Genomic DNA, 21,131 nt, shown 5'->3' with positions numbered 1-21,131 from the left:
GCACACAGATACATACCCACACATCCTTGTATATGCGCCAAACACTCACACACTGTACACACGAGGAATATTGACGCAAAAAGAAAAAAAAAACGCTAAAAATTTATCCGAAAACAAAATTCAATAGTGTAAAAGAACTACAAACTACCTTGGAGTGAGATTTAGCTAATGAGCAGTTTGTCTGATCTGAGCATCTGCAAAGTGATTGAGGTATCACATCGAAAAATAAAGGAGGGAGACACAGCCACCGCGGGCGCCTCACCAAGCACACCAAGTTCGTGCGAGATATGATCCGGGAGGTGTGCGGCTTCACGCCCTACGAGCGGCGCGCCATGGAGCTGCTCAAGGTGTCCAAGGACAAGGAGCACTCAAGTTTATCAAGAAGAGGGTGGGCACGCACATCCGCGCCAAGAGAAAGAGGGAGGAGCTAGGCAACGTACTGGCAGCCATGCGGAAGGCGGCGGCCAAGGATTGATGACCCCTCCCCCAATAAAAGATGGTTCTTAAAAAAAGAAAAATAAAGGAGAAAAAATTCACACGCTCTGTTCTAAAACTGAGGTGTATTTGTAAAGAACACTAGACTAACAACTGTGCTTTCTACCAAAAGGTCAGTTATCAGTCTCTACCTCTGTCCTGTGGACTCCCTGGAACCTTCACTGTCTGTGGTCCTCAGACTGCAGAACGCTGTATCAGTGTTTGTGCTCTGTATTTTCTTCCTGCACCTAAGGTCAAATTTCTGGGAACCACGGAACCACGGCTTTCTGTCTTTTCAAACATTTAGAACGTGGTGTCAGTTCTTTAAGATCTACATTCATTGCATTTTAACTAACAATTTCACAATCATTTTCCAATCACAGCAAAACTGAGTGATGCAGGGTTCCTTTGTCCACCGCTGAGTCCCGGTATCACTGAGTTCCGTGTCCACCGCTGAGTCCAGATCACTGAATTCTGCGTCCAGTGCTGAGTCTGTACCACTGAGTTATGTCTGAGCTTCTCTGTCACTTCTGTTGGGATGCTCTCTTGATTTCTCTTTCAGAGTATTCATCCTGCTTCCCAGAATTTTCTCTTCTGAATTTCTCCTACTTTTCCTTTTTTGGTTCTAAAACAAGAATAGCTTTTATAATAAAAAAGGTGGAAGAAAAGTATTATACCATATAAGTTAAAAAAAATTTAGTACAATCAAACCTACCAAAGGGGGAAAAAAAGTGTTGCATCATAATGAGAGGTAGGAAGAGCTATAAATAAACAAAAACAAACAAACAAACAAATAAGAAAAATTTGGCTGAATGGAGAGGTACACACCTCAAATCACAGAACTGGGGAGCAGGGGTGAACAGTCAGATTATAAGGATTGTAAGTTCAAGGCCAGCCTGTGCTTCATAGCAAGTTCTAATCCAGTCTCAGGCTGGATTAAGTTCGCTTACTAAACTGTTTGCTTTTACAGGTGTCCAATGAAAAACAAAATTAGAATACAACCTACATATTAAAGTAAAACCTATTTTTTAAAATAGGTGAAAATCTTCAGGGGGCCTGGCATAAAACAGCACTTAATGGCTGACAACAACATGGAAAGATGTTTTATAACCTTAGAGTTAAGAAAACGCTGGGTACAATCATGCTGAAATACCATAATATACATGAAAGTCTAGCTAAGATGTATAGCCTAGAAATGTCATGACCGGATAGTTCCAAGAAGCCTTCAGTCAGTTCACACCCCTGTGGCAGAGTTTAAATTGGATAACCACACTGGAAGACTGGCAGGATCTACCAAGGCTGTGTGTGCAGCCACCCTTCCTCCTCCACAGAAGCATCTGCGGCAAATATTTTCCCAAATACGCTTAGCACCAGAAATCATAACAGCCCTGGGCAGGAAACTATCAATGCCTGTTAGGAGTAGATTGGATATGTCCTGTGGTATCCACACATGGCGAGCACTGTGGGGAATAAGGAAGGCACACAATCACAGCTCACAGAACACAACCACGAAAGCTCACAATGGAACCACACCGAGGGTGTCCAGGGTGTGCAGCTCTATTTATGGAGAACAGAAAGCTGTCCAGTGGAATCTCTGTTGGGATTGCACAGCTGGGGGAGGGCACGTTCTTAATGTGTGAAAGTCACCTTTAAAAGAAAAAGGAAAGTCTTAATTAATTGAAGTTGTGTTGTTCTACGAAAAAAATTAGAGGACAGACAACAGCCAAACTGATTTTCTATGCTGGCCTTACACCAACACCAAAGACAGACAGGAAAATAAAATCATAAGTTAACATCTCTGATCAACATAGATTTAAAAGCCCTCAAGCTAAGTAGTGGCGGTGCACGCCATTAATCCAAGCACGCAGGAGGCAGAGGCTGGCAGATCTTCGTGAGCTGGGACCTGCCTGGTCTACAGATCTAGTTTAAGGAGAGCCAAGGCTACACAAAAAGACCCAGTCTCAGGGGGGGGAAAGAAGAAGAAAAAATCCTTAACCAAAATGCTGTTGAACCAAATTCAATGCACATTAAGATGCTCCTTCCCAAATCTAGAGGGGGTTATCCCTGGGCTTGGGAATGGTTAAACATATACAAACCAATAAATGCGATGTACCATACCAACAGAAACCACATGATCACTTTAATAAATGTAGAAAAAGGCATTGGACAAAATTAAAACCCTTTCACAATAAAAAAATTTCTTACTAATAGAAAGAATGCACCTGAACTATTATTAAAGGAAGGCCACGGAAGATAAGCTCACAGCTGATATGATACTTGAGGCTGTGTGGCCTGTAACATAAAAAGCAAGACAAAAATGTTGTCTCACCACATCCGTTCAGCACAGTGCTGGAAGTCTTATCCAGAACAATCAGGCAAGGGGAAGAAATTAAAAGAATCCAATCTGCAACGGGGAGGTCCAATTGTTTGTTTGCAGATGACATGATCTTATATATCAAAAAGAAACTTCAAGATTCCATCAAAAACTGAAAAAAAATGCAATAGTTACACGCTATAAAAATCAAATAAGAAGTCAATCGTTGGGGGCTGGGGATTTAGCTCAGTGGTAGAGCGCTTGCCTAGGAAGCGCAAGGCCCTGGGTTCGGTCCCCAGCTCCGGAAAAAAAAAAAAAAAAAAAAAAAAAAGAAGTCAATAGTTTGCATGCACTAAATAAACTGTCCAAAAGTAACCTGATTACAATAGGAACAAAAGTTCACCAAGAGATAAAAGATCTGTAGACTAAGACCCATAACATGCTGATTTTAAAAGAATGAAGAAGACACACATAAAAGGAAAATATTTTGTGTTCATAGACTGTCTGAAGAAGCATGGTCAGCCTGTCCATACTCTCTGTGCTGAATAGTTTTGTATCAACCTGGCCCAAGCTAAAGTCATGAGAGAGGAGGGAACCTCAGTTAAGAAAGTGCCTCCAGCCCAGTGGTTAGCCTTTAATCCCAGGACTCAGGAGGCAGAGACATGGCTACTGACCAATCTGTGGACAAAGGAAAAGAGGTGGGAGAGCAGAGCTGTGAACAGCGTTGGGGGTCATTACATTAAGTGAAGTAAGTCAGTGACAGTTAAAACTCAGACCAAATAAGTATTCCTTAAGGAAACAGACGCAAGATCCCCAAACAAAATTTTAGTGAGTCTAATCAAGGTATATTTTTAAAAAAATCATCATTACTAAGTTGCATTTATCCAAGCTGACTCAGTATGAAAATAAGTAAATAAACAATATTCACCATGTTAATAGACTGCAAAGTGGAGAGGGAGACAGTGGTCACCTTCACGGGTGCAGGAAGACTTGGCATATTGCAATGTTCATCCATGATGTTGAAGATGAACTCTCCTTAAACCAGGAAGAAAGGAAATCCACCAAAAATTTAAAAAAAAAAAAAAATGGCTAACACTGTAACCTGTTTTCCCCTAAGACTGTGGAAAATGAAAAAAAAAATTTTTTAAGGGATGTCTTCTCTTGCCATTTTCTATGGGAGCTCCTGATTAATGTGATAAGAAAAAAAATCCAGGTCATGACATTTGGGAAAGGTCACCCGAACGCTGCACACTGGCAGTGCAGCCGTTCATGTGGAAACCTGACAGAGTCCTCAAAAATGCCATCAAAAACCATTGTGTCTCTATTTGCCACCAGCAACCAGCTGTGTGGGGGACAGTTTTATTGTATCACACACATGTGTTATAAAACAACTATATGGGAATCCATTTAACAAAATAATGGTAACATTATTTAACATTATTTAACAAAATAATGGTAACAAAATAATGCCAATGAGTTTGATGAAAGCAAATTTTCAAAAGCTCTAGGTACTGTGGGTGTAACTCAGTGGTTGAGAACCTGCCTAGCATGAGGTCCTGTGAGAAGAGGAGGCCGCACATAACGTTCCAGCCCACGTTGTTCAAACCTGGGTTCACTCAACAGTATTCAGATGGCAATTGCAGCCTGGTGTAGTGGCACACACCTCTAATGTCAGCACTCTGGAAGCAGAGGAAGGCCGGTCTTTGAGAGTTCAAGGGCTGTTCCACATAATGGATTCCGGGAGAAATTCTATAAGATGTTTTTAGTTTAATCCCAGCTCTAGGATATGGGGCTGCTTCAGATTGTCCACAGCAGATGACCCTGATTTGCCTGGTGCTCTAGCAGGGGTGTGTTTTTTTGCCAGGGACAGATAGTCTTATGATGTTTGGAATCCTGGGGAGTTTTTAAGAGGACATATAAATACCAGAGCCCTGATGGGGAGCTGCTTGGCTGGCTGGTGATTGGATGCTGTTGACTGTGGTTTGTCAAGTAGCTGCTACATGCAAAGTGACAAAAAGAAATTAGATATCCTGACAGTGAAGACCAGACTTGCCCCAGGAACTTGACATCCCTAATCAGCAGGAAGTAGTCTAGTGATATTGTCCACCCCTTTCCTACCCCTGACTTTATTCAGGATTTGTTTTTTTTTTCTTTCTCTCTCTCTCTCCCCTTTGCCCTTCTTTCTCTCCTACCTAGTGTTAGGGGGCTGGTTGAAAGGGAAGTAGAGGGGTAGAAAGGAGTGGAAGAAAAAAGAGCCCACAAAGTAGCCAAAGACTGACTAAAACTTACCTCAGAGAAGAAGTATAGTAGTAGTAGTAGTAGAAGTAGTAGTAGTAGAAGTAGTAGTAGTAGAAGTAGTAGAAGTAGTGGTGGTGGTGGTAGTAGTAGTAGTAGAAGTAGAAGTAGTGGTGGTGGTAGTAGTAGTAGTAGAAGTAGTAGTAATATTAGTAGTAGTAGAAGTAGTGGTGGTGGTGGTAGTAGTAGTAGTAGTAGAAGTAGTAGTACTAGAAGTACAAGTAGTGGTGGTGGTGGTAGTAGTAGTAGAAGTAGTAGTAAAAGAAGTAGTAGTAGTAGAAGTAGTAGAAGTAGTAGTAGTAGTAGAAGTAGAAGTAGTGGTGATAGTAGTAGTAGTAGTAGCAATTCCCTACATTAGCTTAGTAATTTAATGCAGCCTCTATAAAAAGTCAAGATTGATTTATCTTGTTTATTTTAGAAGTATATATAAAGAAACACAGCATCCTAAAACAGCCCCAACAGTTTTGGGAAAACCAGCAGTCACTTCTGGAGTTCAAGAGGTGCTGGAAAACTTGAACAATTAAGGAATCACGGTACCAATATAGAAAGGGACACTCAGACCCACAACACTGACCCAAGACTGCAGGGTGGGGGGGGTTACTCGGGGTGGAGCACACAGTGTGGGAAGGAAAGAGTCCAGTAGGCCCACATCTAGATGGCAAATTGGGTTTCAGTGAAAGTAACAGAAATTACTGGGAAAAAGTTGTCTTCTTTGGAATCATGGAAAAATCACTTTGGGCGTTCACTGTGGAAAGGATCTTGTCTATAAATGGAGATATAAGAAGGATGAGGAGAGAAATCTGCCACTACCACCTCAACACTGGCCAACAGGAAATTCCCTCAAAACCTGTTCTTCACCAACGTGGAAAAAAGCAAAAACCTTAAAACCTCAGCAACCAGAAAGGAAGAAGAATTGTTCTGATTTGGGGTGTGGTGAGGATTTCTTAGAATACAAAGTGCACCATAAACCTTTCAGGTGCAGATATCAAAATTTAAAAGTTCTGCTCCCAAGAGAAAACCATAGCAAAAGCAAAGGGAGAAGGCGTGTTTGGGGGAAGAGGTTGGCAAATCGCCTGGTGTCTTTAAAGGGGAAAGACTTGAAAAGGCACCTCACCAGAGACACATCAACACGTTTAATAATAAATAAGCACATTTAAATATTCAGAGCTGTCAGCCGTTAGGGATATATAAGTAAAACCACGACAGGTCATACTACAGCATTCACAATGGCTGAGACTTAACTAGCAGGATCAGGTGTTGAAGAGAGCCTCTGAGGGGAAAAGAGACCCACAGAGCAGTGTGAGGAACATGCACTTACCAGAGGACCGACCCAGGACTCTGTTTCTGGTTATTAATCCCAGATAAATGAAAACAAATGCCCACCCAAAACCATATTCTCCTGGTTAGTCTTTTCGTCACTTCGACACAAGCAAGGGCCACCCAGGAGAAGGGAATATCAATTGAGGAAATGCCCCCATCGGATTGACCTGTGGGCAAGTTGTGGAACTTTTTTTTTTAAATGATTGATGTGGGAGGGAGCCAGACCACTTGTGGGCGGTGCCGTTCGTAGGCAGGTGGACCTGGGTGTGTGTGAAGGCAGACTGAGCTAGCAGGCTAAGCACTGCTCCTTCACGGGCTCTGAGTTCTTCACCTGACTTCCCGAATGGTGGGAGTACAAAGTGAAACAAACCCTTTCCACTCCTAGCTGCTTTTGTAAATGGTGTTTCATCACAGTCACGGAAATCTAAGACATGTTTCAGGCTCCAGGCTTTTGTTTTTTACATGGAATAAATGTTTGTTCATAATGACCAGACATGGGATAGACATTTTCAAAATCCTCTTGACCCCACATAGCATTACCACCCAGAAAACTATGGTATGCATCTTTCTACCATGGAAAACTGTACTTGCCTTCTCCACGGCTTCCCATGGGCTAACGCAGCATCCTGCTCTTATCTATCACGACAGCTTCCTCCATAACATCCAAAACTGTGCACACAATTAACATGCATCATCAGCAGGTTAATGAGAAAAGAAAACATATTAATGCCTGGACAACACAGAGCTAATTGACAGACTCCACTGAAATTATATGTTGCATAATTCTTCTTTCAAAGCTACCAACCTGTCACACACACACACACACACACACACACACACACACACACACACACATATACACACACACACTCCGTTGCAAGGCCTCTCTCCTCACTTCCACCCTAGTCCCTACTCTCTAGCCCAGAGGCTGACACATAGCAGGTGATCAATTAATAACACGATGAATGAGAGACCTGTATTGTTTTTTGATGTCCATGAAGTTCCAATTGATGCCAGCCACATTCATCTCCCTGCGTTCTGTCTCGTGAACTCTGCATCTCAGTGAAGAGAGGCCTCTTTGCTCTGGCTTCTGGAGACTGTGTGGCTGAGTTACAAGAATGTTAAGAAAGCTCCTAGAAGTATCTGTACTTCTTTACTCATTCCTCTTGACCTCTGAGGGGTTCCCCCAGCCTTCCGCTAGGTTCAGGCACCTTGCCTGCACACGTCCCCAGATCCAATTCACTTGCTAGCTGGGCCAAGCTGTAAGCGCCAACATGCGATTTGGCTTTTGCTGTAGGCCTGGCTCTCCATTCAGCTTGGGCTCATTAATATTCAAATGCATGAGAAGAAGAGGATGTTGTCACTCCTGGGCAACAGGACTTTCCCCTGGTCCCATGACGACGTCAGCACTAATAAACACCATCACCACTGACATCAGCCCTGATGCTCGCTGTGTAATCCAGGTTGGTCTCAAACTCACAAACCTCTTGCATCAGCCTCCTGAAAGCTGGGACTAAGGTATGTATCATGTGCTTGGCTCTGATGTTCTTGAGGTGTTCCTAGCTTCCTTCTGCGTGAACAGACCTTTCATCCTTGGGTACAGGCATTTGGCTTCCACAGTTGAGCACCTGGAAACCCACGCTACTGTGGAAGGCACTACGTTTTCAGTAGGGCATGGATGAGCCTTTCGTTTGGCTAAAAGTTTGCTCGAAAATCTAACAGCTCACAACAGTGACAAAGGAGGACAAGTCAGAGAGTGAGGTCCTTGTTGGCAAAGGGTGTTGTGGGTCAGTGCCCCAGGAACCAAACAGAGTGCTGCTTCTTGGGAAAGGTTACTATCTCTGCTTGTGTGTTTTTGTCTTGCTTTTGTTTGTTTCTTCCATTTAAGGTCTATGTAGACTCATAACCATAACGTAAACAAGCTGTTGATTTTCCTAATTCAGTCAACCCACTCTTCTAAATAAGCACTCTAGTTTCTTATTGATCTTTGACATTAACTGCTGTGTGTGTGTGTGTATGTGTGTTTGTGTGTCTGTATATATGTGTGTTTGTATGTCTGTTTGTATATATATATATGTGTGTGTGTGTGTGTTCTGTCTGTCTATATGTGTATGTATATGTGCATGTCTATGTGTGTGGGGGTCTGCATGTCTATATCTGTGTCTGTGTGTTTCTATGTGCATGTGTGTGGCTCACTGTGTTTGTGTCTTTGTATGCGTATGTCTGTGTGTCTCTGAGTGTCTCTGTGTGTGTTTGAATGTATGTATTTGTGCCTGTGTGCCTATGTGTGTGTCTGTGTGTCTCTGTGTGTTTATTTGTGTCTGTGTACCTTTGTGTGTGTGTGTCTATGTGAGTGTGTGTTTGTATATGTCTGTGTATATCTGTGTGTGTATGTGTGTGTATGTCTGTGTGTGCACAAAAGCAAAAGATGGTGGGTAATTTGTATGGGACATGCATTAGGTGGCTCTAATATATGAGGTTCTTGGGTTAGCTACCATAAAATCTTAATACCACAATGTTCTAGAATAATCCAAAGGAGCTCACATTTTTAGTACACATTACACGGCAGGCTTATCTCCCTTAATATTACATACACATGTGAGGTCAGCTGATATGATCCCCACACATGGATGAGCTGAGAATTTATCAAGGGGGAGCAACTCTCCCCAAGTCTCGCCTCTGGGAGTGACAAGACTCTCTTTTGACCTCAGTAATCTGATTCCAGAAGCAGGTTTTTTAATCCCTGCATGTTGAGAGTAGGTGTTAGTCTTAGGGTGACACTATTAGATGAAGAGTGGCAAATGACAACCTCTCACCTCACATTGCAGACTACGGACAATCCTCTGCCCTCTGTAAAGGCCAGAGGCTGCACTCTGACTTTAGGTGCCGGCTAATTGTTTCTAGAAGCAACCATTTTGTCTTTTGCAAACATCCTCTAATCTGAACCTATATGAAATAAAGGAGGGTCCTGTAGGTTGAGAAAGACATTGGTGATTTCCAAGGAACCTGTGAAGAATGCAGTTCCAGTGGGAACAGAACCTGCACCAGATCTGAGAGCCCAGGGACCCATTGTTTCAGTTCACTCTGCGGCTTTTTTTTTTTTTTTTTTTGGAGTTAGAAAGATAGCTATTGAGGAAGAAAAGGGAAGGATTAAGTCAGCAACTACAACACAACACCATGCTATGAGATAGAAGCATGGGGGTGTTTGTCACTGGGTGCCATGGGAACACTACATCTTAAGAGGACACTATGGGCCAGATAATGTGACATCAGGGTAGGAAGTCATAGAGAGAGGCACAGAATTAAACCCAGACCCAACTTTAAAAAGAGGTGGATTAAAACTCAGGACAAAAAAAACATTACCTACCCCCCACCCCATGGGCGCGTGCAAACACACACACACACACATACACACACACACACACACACACACGTAGAGGATTGCAACTCAGTCTTCATGTGAGTCCCCCAGCAACTGGAGGGGGCTGTCCCCGAAGCTGTTGCCTGCCTGCGGATCCCATTCCCCTAACTGGGCTGCCTTGTCTGTCCTCAGTGGGAAAGGATGTGCCTAGCCCTGCAGATATTGGTGTGCCAGGGTTGGGGGGATTCCCAGAGGTGGGGGATACCCTCTCAGAAAAGAAGGGAGGGAGAGGGATGGTGTGAGGGGATTATAGGGGTGGGACGTGACTGGGTTATAAAGTAAATAATAGATAAATGGAACAACAGAGAGAGAGAGACAGAGAGAGACAGAGACAGAGACAGAGAGACAGAGAGAGACAGAGACAGAGACAGAGAAATGAGGAGAGACGGAGAGAGACGGAGAGAGACGGAGAGAAAGGGAGACAGAGAGAGAGAGGGAGACAGAGAGAGGGAGAGGGAGAGAGAGAGAAAGAGACAGAGAGAGACAGAGAGAGACAGAGACAGAGAGACAAGGAGAGAGGGAGAGAGACGGAGAGAGACAGAGGGAGAGAGAGGGAGAGGGAGAGAGAGAAAGAGACAGAGACAGACAGAGACAGACAGAGACAGACAGAGACAGACAGAGGCATAGAGACGAGGAGAGACAGAGAGAGACGGAGAGAAAGACAGAGAGAGAGGGAGACAGAGAGAGAGAGAGGGAGACAGAGAGAAAGGGAGAGGGAGAGGAAGAGAGGGGGAGAGAGAGAGGAAAAACAATAAGAAATAGAAGAAGAAGAAAAAGAAAACCCTCAGGTAGCTAAAGAGGACATCACTGTCCCAAGACCATGGAAACTCTGGACACTGCCAGAGCAAACACAGTGTGGGCAGAGAACCGGTGTTTCTCTGACGGACAGGCAGAGCCAAAGCATTTGCTATTCTCGGTGCAGATGTCAACCATCAGGCTAGCTGGCTTGTGGAAAAGCGAGTACACGCAGCCTTCCGGCCATTTCTAAAAGGAGCCTCTTCACTTTTTTCCTTGCGTGGGCTCTGCTGTCTTACTAGGGAGGGAAGTTCGTTTCCAAAGTCGTTTTTGCTATGAAGTAAACACTCACTTTGAAAAGCTGCCACAGATTGACTTGGCAAACCCAGGCCATGCTGCAATAATTAAAACCCGTGCTCAGCTCTATGCACGCTGCTCCGGCACTGCAGCAGCAGAGGGGCAAAGCGCAGTCCTAAGAGACTCTGGGAGTCACCACAGGTTCTCAGAAACTGCTTCCTAATGTCTCCTTCCGAGGCGCTACATGAATTAGACATTAAGTATGTATCTATCAGGAGCTATTTTGTTGCATAAAGAAAACCCCGCCTCTAACTCCTGCCGTGATTACTGCTCCAGGAAAATGAGCAAGCCGTGTACACCAGAGTGAGAGAACTTCCCTCTGCACCATTGCACATTGGCTTAAAAAAAAAAAAAAAAAAAAAAAAAAAAAACTCAATGAGCCCAAAATTCACAGTAAAACTTGACAACATTCCACCCGACACTTAACGATTTCTCCCTCCCCTTTGGCATAACGATCCCAAATCTAAACCAAAAAACTTGGTACTTATCCTAGATCTCTTTGGATCATTTCCTTTGTTTTTTTTTCCTCATAATTTATGAATTAGAAGCAGCAATATTTGCCACACAAGGATGCTATGAGAGTTACACTGAATGAATGTGCTTTCCAAGGGGGCATTGCGGGACAATTTAGAGGTCTGTCTTATAAACCGACCTCTAAATCTTCATCAGGAGTTCTGCGAGTAACAACACCTAAAGGATAAGGGCTGAGCATGTAGCTGAGGAAGACATAGCTCCGTAGCAGAGTGCTTGCCTTATGTGCAGAAAGTCATGGGTTCAAACCCCAGCACTTCAAAAGCAAGATCAAACCCCTCAGTTTAAAGTGAGTGCTTAGAGGCCTGGGGCTTCATCTTCTGTTTGAAACACCATGCTGATGTTACAAAAATCATTAGCAGGGTGTAGGGGACTGTGCGTGGGAGTGAAGATGCATGTGTCATGGAGTGTTTGCAGAGGTCAGAGGATAACCCATGCTTCCAGCCTCAACTTCTGTCTTGTTTGAGACAGTGTCTTTGTTGCACACCACTGCACACATCAATCTAGCTATTCTGCAAACTTTCAGACATTCTCTTGTCTGCCTCTCATCTCACCTAAGAGGGGTTACACATGTGAATTACTACACCCGGATTTGTGTGCTTCTGGGGATTTGAACTCAAGTCCGCATGTTTGCACAGCAAGTGTCTACTCACTGAACCATCGCCTCACTCCTTAGAAGAAAATGAATTATTGCTAGACTGTGGTCTTTCAGCCCAAAGGTTATAACCATGGTGCTGACTTGTATGTAAAGTGAGACTCCTTAAAAAAAAAGGGGGGGGCTGGGGATTTAGCTCAGTGGTAGAGCGCTTGCCTAGCAAGCGCAAGGCCCTGGGTTCGGTCCCCAGCTCCGAAAAAAAGAAAAGAAAAGAAAAGAAAAAAGAACAAGAAACAACAATATATGGTGCTTTGTAATCCTTGGCCACCGATTTTCTAAGTCCATTTGAGAAATTTGATGAGTGCCATGCTGATAGAATAGAGTTCCTCATCTCTTGGAACATGTAAGAAACAAAAGACAAGATGACATGGTGGCCACTGAGCTGCAAACAGGAGAATAGAGATGTCCTTAAAACCACTTAGCACAGATTAGTGGCCTGTCTATAAAGTTACCATGCTAGGCCAGTGTTAGATATCTGATAAGACGCGCAAGTTTCTTTTCTAAATTTACTAACCAGAAAGACTGAAGGAAAGAAAGAAAAATGTGGTATTGGACTTCAAGCCCATAGCTCTTTTTTTTTTTAAATATTACCGGGTGGAATCATATACCCACAAATGAAAGAGAAATAGAAACACACTTCTTAGGTGCCGTTAAAGCACACAAATATTTATTCCTTTTTTAGAGCACGATAATAGCTTTGAAAGCTATTCGATACAAAAATTAAATGCATTATGAACGTAAATGAAATAAATTAAAATTAAATTTTGTATTACAAAATCTAGCAATGCTATCAAAGAATTGAAACAACCCTCCAGGTATTATTATGCTCTTTATTAAGGCCTCATGTGTCCAGGACGCAGTTTTATTTTCTTCAATACTGTCTAATAAGCCCTTTGAAATGTTCATTTATTCAAAAATGGGTCAAGAAAGCATAGAATGGCTGCAGCACTCTTAATAACTATTTAAATCTCTTTTAATAGATGGTAGGTTGGCTGTCCCTGGTACTTGCTGGGTTCTCCTGCTATGGGCTGGCTGCTCCCCGATACAGTTTGTTCATTTGCTGCCTTTATAAAGGTCCAGTGCCGTGCCAGTGGAGGCTCACAAATGGAATCTTTTAATATTAGACTGTATTTTCATATTTACTGGACTATATGGGGAAAACACTGGAGGAAAACTTCGATATCAGATTGTTGCATGGTGTTAAATCCATGTCCTTATAAATGAAATAGTGTGCTCGACACTCTCTTGTGTTCTCGTGGACTTAGCGCTAACAGGGCCTCTGCTGGGGTTTTGTTTGTTTGTTTTTGTTTTGTTTTGCTTCTTGTGTTGCTAAGATCTTTCTGTTGCCTGGAAATTTCCTTTTTAATTTTCTATGCACTGTTTCATTGAAATTGCAAGACAAGACAATCTTCCGCATCTCTAACTCATCTAGAACTGCTCTGTAAGCAGGCAGGCCCGGGACAGAACGAGCGTGTCTGCGTGCAGTAGCAGATATGCAGACGAGACAGTGCAGTGGATATGCTTGGCCATCTCTTCTTGATGCCAAGCTCAAGATCAGCTCTTGCCTGATGAGAGCTGCTGACATCTGAAAATATATTCCCTGAGACTGGCTCCTGGTCGTGTTAAGACGTTTGACTCTCAAATAAGCCCATGAGAACTAGCTGCTGGGCTTTACTGCCCTGCTTTTTTATTTGTTTTGTCTTGATTGAATTATCTATGCAGGTCAGGCTGGTCTTAAGCTTCCTGCCTAAGCCTTTTTCGCATTGAAAACATAGGTGTGTATCACCGTACCTATCTACTATTTTAATTTCATAAGAATTAAAGTCAGGTTGTCTCTGTATATATATTTTATATTGTGTTTGGGTTCGACAATCACGTATTCTCGATGTGTCAGACCCCAACTCAGATTCACGACTTGCCTGCACCTTTGATCCTTATAAAACTCTATGAGCTAACGTTCATTATATGTTGCTGAAAAATTATTTTTAAAAGGCTGTCTTTTTTCCCCATTAGGTCCGGCACCTTGGTGCCCCAAGATATCTGGTAGATATCTTTATCTGTCAGCAAAGCGTCTCATTCACTCTGGTCCATCCCATATCACACTGCCAATGGCCTCTCTCTGAGCCTGGCAGCAATCTCTCTACCCATCTAGTTCCCAAGGCAGGTTGCCACCATGCCAGAAATATTCATCTCAATTCCGTAGCAGCTTAGTGTCCCAGCCACCACAAACTCTCTTAAACTTAAATCGCCACATGAAAGAACACATAACACAATAACCTCTGATCCAATTGGTAAGATATAATTGCCCACTTAAACATACAAAGCCCTGTACACATCCATCCCTTAAGAACATTCATAACAACCTATAAAGGTACAGAGTGGAATCTTAACATCCACCTCCATTTCCTCTCAGTGGCTTCTCTCTCCCCTCTTTTTGTTCCAGTCTCCTCTTCCCTCAAACTTTTCTCCTACCCATCCTTCCTTCTTGTCTAATGACAAGCCTCGTTCTATCTTGTTCCTACCTCCAGCTGAATGACATCATCCTATAATTATACCCATTTTTAAACAAGAAAACTGAGGCTCAGCACTATTAAAATGTTAATTAGCTTTCAAATGCTGTAACAAATACCTAGACAAATCAAGTTATAAGAAAGAAAAATGTGTTTCGACTCACGGTTTCAGAGGCTCCACCACTGATTTCTTAGCCCTGTTGCCTTTAGTTCTGTGGCAAAGCAGTGTATCACGACGTGGCAGAGGAAACCCTTTGCATCTGGGAATTAAAGAAAAAGAGGAAGACATTGGAATCCTGTAGATGGCTGTCTGTATGCAGGTGAGGTGAAAGACAGGGCTGGAGCCTGTGATTGGACAGTAGAAAAGGAGGGAGGACTGAGAGTTTTTGAGAGGAGGGAGAGAGAGGAGAGAAGGGAGAAGGAAGGAAGATGGGTAAAGAGAAGGACGACACAGATCCGTGAGGCTTTAAATAACCACAGGCAACTATGAATATTATATAAGGGATGGATTATTACAGGATAATTTGTTCAATCTAAGCGGGCAGCTTATATCAATATCAATTGGCTCTGAGTTCATGGTGTGGGCGTTTTGTGGGCTGAGAATTTACTGATATAAATCTGACTGATGAATTACAAGCCTCGAGAGTTTTGGTTTTACCGGGTTACAGGGATTGTGACTGCTAACCGTGACATAGGCAGTTGCCTCCATGTGGGGCTAGCCATGGAGGCAGTGGGACTGCTGGGACCAGACCAGAGCAGGAGCTAGCACGGGATAGCTAACACAACAGAATCCCAAATCCCCTCAAAGCCAAGCCCTTGGTGACTCAATTTCCTTCCTCTAGGTCCTACCTTCTAAAGATCCCACCATCTACAAACATTGTAAGGGCCTGGAAACCACGCTCTTACCATGTAGCCCTTAGGGAGACTCTCCAGTTCCAAACCCTTACCCTACTCAGGGTTGTGCAGTCAGTGGGAGCCAATCTGCAAAGGAAACCCTTTGGTTCTAGGCCTCATGTATGCTACCATTCTACATGGAAGTGGATTAAGGGGCCAGGGAGACGTCTCCACAGGGAGAGCCCCTACCACGCAGACGTGGCAAGCCGAGTTTGAATCCACAGAACCCACATAAACACTGACATGGGAGCACACAGCAGTAACCCTGGTGTCATAAGGTGAGAGGGAAGAAGAGACAGGAGCTCTCAGGCCAGTGAGTCTCAAGTATTCAGTAGCTAACAACGAAAGAGAGCCTTCCTCAAACAAGATGGCAGGCAGGACAGGCAGATCCACCATGGTACACACACACATGACTCACACACACACACACAGACACACATACACACACATACATGCACATACCCATTCACACACACAAGCACACACACACACACATACCCATTCACATACATAAGCACACACACAGTGCACATACACACACACGGATGGACACACACACATACATACACATACCCATTCACATACACAAGCACACACACACACACACACATACCCATTCATATACACAAGCACACACACACACACATACCCATTCATATACACAAGCACACATACACAGACACACACACAGACATACACACACACACATACATGCACATACCCATTCACACACACAAGCACACACACACACACACACAGACACACACATACATGCACATACCCATTCACACACACAAGCACACACACACATGCACACACATACACATACCCATTCACACATACAAGCACAAACACACATGCACACACACACATACCCATTCACATACACAAGCACATACACACAATGCACATACACACACATATACACACATGCACATATTGCAAATCTGTATGCATCCTACACATACATTCACATTTAAAAAAAAAGAATTGAGAGTGACTTAGGAAGGGCATGAGTTACGGATGCATAAGGAAAGCAACGGGGGATGGGAGTTTAAACAGGGCCTGGAATTACCCCCTACCTGAAATGTACTGTGCCTGCTTAGGCTGAGCTCTGAATCTATTGTAAACTTTCCAGCAGTCACTTCAAGGGCCCAGCAAGAATACACCGCCTGCGTTACAATAGAGCCATTCAGCCAGGTGAAGTGCAATATTCTTCATATAAATTAAGACGATGAAGACAGCCTCATAAGCGTCTTCATAGAAAGAACACACTGCCATGTAACGAAGGCCATTTCCAGCAGCGTCCTCACAGTAAATGGATGACGAATTACACCGGGCTGCGTCCTGCTGATCCACTGACACGGGCAAATGGCCCAATCTAGTTAAGTCACAATGCAGTTAAAGCAATTGTCCAGGAGGCCACGGTGACACGCCAGATAGGCAAGGAGCTTGCGGAAGAATGAGGGGATTAGTGAAGCCCAGCAATGCTTGGGGAATAGGAAGCTAAGCTAAAAACACATCGTAAATCCATCAGAGCGTCCCCTCCCACCGAAGATAATAACTGACTTGTGTCTGTAGTCATGACCGAGATCACAATATTTTTCAAGAAGCAGAAGTAATGAAACCCAGGCTTGCACCTCAGAAGTCCGTTGTCTTCCTGCCATGGCTTTTCAAGTGTCCATAAACTTTTCAAACAGCTGTAAACCAAACTCTCTTCAACTTCACCTTAACTTCCCTTCGTATGATTTGTGCTCACTTTCCAACAAGATCTTCCCCAACCCCCTGCGCTGGTTTTGATCCAGTTACATGGGTCCCTGTACAACACGCTAAGCTCTGCTCACCACGTGGACTAGATGGAGTCTTGTTGCGTGTTTCCATAGCACTCGGAAACAGTGGCGCAGGTTGGCGCACATTGAACGTGTACTGTACCCATGCACCTTTGCCTTAGTCTTTGTGATTCCTGGGTAAAGGAGCTATTTATACTGTTTCCGCTTTATGGATGACAAGATTAGGATACTCGAGGTGAGCTAACATGCCCAGCATCACAGAGTCAGCTTTCACAGACAGACAGTTTGCCTCCTGAGCCCCAGATGTCAGCTTGCGCTCTCAACGATATATCCCCGAGGTTATCACCTGGCGTTTAGCTATTTATATTCTGATCTCTCACCAGTCAACAGCAGACAGAGCTAACCTCTGGCCTCACCACCTCTTCAGCAGCTACTCATGTACTGTGGTGATTTGAATGTGAAAGGCTCCCCAGTTGGTGTTGCTGTTTGAGGAGGTTATGGAACCTTGAGGAGGTGAAGCCTTACAGGAGGATGTACGCCACTGAGGGTGGGCTGTGAGAGTTTATAGCCCTGCCCTACTTCCTGGTCTGCTCTCGGCTTCCTGCTCCCTGTGTATGATAAAGGGAATGGGATCACCCGTTTCCTGCACCAGCTGCCACACCATGCTTTCCCTGCCATGGAGGACCCTAACCCTCTAGAACCATGGGACCGTAAGCCAAAATAAATTCTTCCCGAAGTTGCTTCCTTTAAGGGAAAGAGTATTTGCTTTGACTAAAACCACACACCCCTCTTGGGGCAAGTATCTAGGCCTCCAACTCGGTGCCTCAGCATGAGGAGAGTTTGCAGGGGCGCTTTCCACAACTGCAGAGGAGAAGTGAAGGCAGATTCGTAAGAGACAATTCAGAAGTGCTCCTCAAGAGACTGGGAAGAAAATTTAGAGGCAAGGTGGTATTTGGTACATGATGTGGGAAATCGGAATACTGATGTCAAGGGAAGGCCAGACGAGGTGGAACTAAGAAGCGATGCTTCCTTCTTGACAGACCCTGTAGTGGAAGATTTGCCTGAGCTGTGGAAAGCTCTTGAGTCAGCCCCCAGCACTTAAAACCAACAACAAAAGGGTGTGGAGAGAGGGCCTCTGAGCAAGAGGTGTTTGTGTGGCCGTGCCTGACTGGGAAGCGGATCAAAAAGACCACATCCTGCCAGAGTGCTCCTCCTCAGTGAATAGCCCAGCTTCAGACCAGCCAGCGCTCCACACTGAGCCTCACAGGGACCCAAACCCAGCCTGGTGCGCTGCAGTGGGAAGCCTCAGCCACAGTAGTCACGTGGCTCCAGACAAGGGCAGAAAAGTGAATGGGTAGATGCGGTGGCTTCCTGCTCCTTCTAACAAATCCTGGGTGATAAGGAATGATACCGTGCAGTCTAAGAGTGAAGAGTGACTGGAGTGTTAGCCTAAATGGAGTGACCAAGGGGCATCCTCGGCTACTTCTCTGTTAAATGGCTTCCTTTCAGAGAGAAAGACAGAGACAGAGACACAGAGAGATACAAAGACAGACAGACAGAGGTAGAGGCAGAGGCACAGAGAGACAGAGAAAGACCCAAACACAGAGACAGACACAGACACACAGACACACAGAGAGAGAATGTTTAATGTTTCTGTTAGTTTCTTGAAACAAGCAATTTGTTCCTTTTTCTAAGCACAAAGCCAAAAATAGGAATGGTTTGGCTTTCTCTTCCACAGCAAATCAGGGTAAGCCTTGCTGGAGAAACTCCTCCTTGCCTATTAACTAAGGGAGGTGTCAAGGAGGAATTCTGGGACCAATGGGCATGTGTATGCTGAGTGTCTAAATGGGAACAAAGCTTGATATTTTTTTTTCCAGTCACACATATCCCCACCCCTCTCAGTAAACCATCTCCCATCTCCCATGGCTGCAATGCTGGCTCTGGGGAGACTGAGACAGGAGGGTCAGAAGTTTGAAGCCAGATTGGGCTACATACAAAGGTGTCACAAAGCAAATAGCCAAGTGAAGGAAACCAGCTTGTAAGACTCACATTGCTCCCAGCTCCTATACACTCAGGCAGCTTGAGTCTCTGAGAAGAGCATGGTCTGGCTCATGGCTGACAGTGATGGAGGTGCCCTGCTCTGGGGAAAGTAAAAACCGTCTTCCTCATCAAAATGGCGAGCTGAGTATCCAGATGATTGGGGCTGTGGCTCAGTGGCAGAGCTGAGAATGAGTAAGGCCTTGAAAATACAAATAATTAGATGGTTGGGGGGGAAGGGGGGAAGGAGGGGGAAGACAGAGTGGGGAGGGGGAAGAAGGAAGGGGAGGAGGAGGGGAAAGAGGAAGGGGAGAAAAAGAAGGAGGAGGAGGAAGGGGAAGAGGAAGAAGAGGGGGAGAAGGGAGAAGGGGAGGAGAGGGAAGGGGAAGGAGGAGGAAGAGGGGAAGAGGAAGGGGAGAAGAAGGAGGAGGGGGAAGAGAGGGAGGAGAAGAGGGAAGGAGAGGAGAAAGGGAAGGAGGAAGGGGAGGAGGGGGAAGAAGGAAGGGAGAAAGAGGAGAGGGAGGAGATAATGATGGTGGTGATCTTTACTGTGTGCTTTCCCCAGCTTGACTCACTCTCTACTTCTCATGCCCTCATCAAGCTTCACAGCCATGCTACCAGGAAGTCTTATGATGACACATTCACAGCCACACAGCCGGGCAGCATCTTGGAGACATTAAGAACTGTGGCTTGGTAGTTAGTGGGGCAGGGGTGCGGGGGTGCGGAACGGACACCTGCAGTGTTAACCTAGGCAACGGGCCTATAATCAGTACTCTTGACCATGCAGCTCTGAGTCTACAGATGTAGGGTGCACATCAAATCAGTGAAATGAACCAGTCGTGGTAGACCAGGAAAAAGATGTCAATGGAGCTGAGAGGAGAGAGGAGGAGCCAACCTCCAGGGATGACTACTGAGCAGTGGAGGAATTAGCCTCACAAGCACTTCGAGCTGTTGGCTACTTTGAAGCCAGCTGCCTGAGAGTGGGCTACAGAGGAGCCCCAGTCTTAGGTGCAGTCACCAGCCTTGCTTGGTATCTGCTGGAGCCAGCTCCCACCCAGGCCACCAGCCGTGTGGCTCTCCATTTCTAATGAGGACACCCCAGGATAAACATTACTGATCACATACCCTAATCTTGCACATGGAGAAAGAAAAAAAAAGTCTCCTCCCCACCCCTAGCACACCTTCACTTAAAATGGCCAAGCCTCCTTTCCATATTTTGGCAGATCTTTCGGGAAATACTAAGTTAGACTAAAAATGTAGACGTCCTAGTAATGTTCTGGACTAATTTCAAACAGCCGGCCTACTACACATACAACCAAAACATAATTTAAACAGTGATGCTTCTTAATTTTTAGAAAGACAACAGCTGCTTAAAATATGAATTGAGAACAATAAATAAGGAAACAGATGGATTTTCCACAGGAGCTAAAAGGAAACTGTTTGTGACAGACATACTGATATATATATCTATATATATATAGATAGATAGATAGATAGATAGATATATAGATATATGTATGTATGTATGTATGTATGTATGTATTATGGCCTCCCTGACTTTCCACTTTAAATGCGAGACTCAAATCCAGCACCATCGACAAGGCAAAGGAAATATTTAACATTGACTGCTAGTGCCTGGGTACAAATGTAATCTTCCCCTTCACGTGGTGTATTTACCCTATCTTCAGAGACTAGATTAGGACAAAAGAAAAGGAAGTGGATGGGGCGACTTTATCTCCAAATGTAGCCACAAACAGCACATCACAAAATGGGAGCCTGGGAGGCCTTAGTACTGCAC

The 21,131-nt window shown here is 44.4% G+C and overlaps 1 long non-coding RNA gene across 1 annotated transcript in view; it reads right to left on the bottom strand.

Annotated features, from left to right (window-relative positions):
- Positions 1-547: 547 nt before the first annotated feature.
- The window catches only part of LOC148000307 (uncharacterized), a 55,882-nt gene continuing 35,298 nt past the window's right edge, over positions 548-21,131 (bottom strand). Inside the window, exons 3-5 of the long non-coding RNA XR_015642046.1 lie at positions 14,777-14,872; positions 3,717-3,823; positions 548-2,121 (exon numbers count right to left, since the gene is read on the bottom strand). This is a non-coding gene — a long non-coding RNA (uncharacterized LOC148000307). The remainder of the gene's footprint in view (positions 2,122-3,716; positions 3,824-14,776; positions 14,873-21,131) is intronic.

The sequence above is a fragment of the Rattus norvegicus genome, chromosome 17 (genome assembly GCF_021556685.1).
Source record: "Rattus norvegicus strain SHRSP/BbbUtx chromosome 17, alternate assembly SHRSP_T2T, whole genome shotgun sequence".
NCBI classification, from domain to species: Eukaryota; Metazoa; Chordata; class Mammalia; order Rodentia; family Muridae; genus Rattus; species Rattus norvegicus.
The sequence above is the reverse complement of the archived record's forward strand: the minus strand, read 5'-3'. Positions and strand labels throughout refer to the sequence as shown.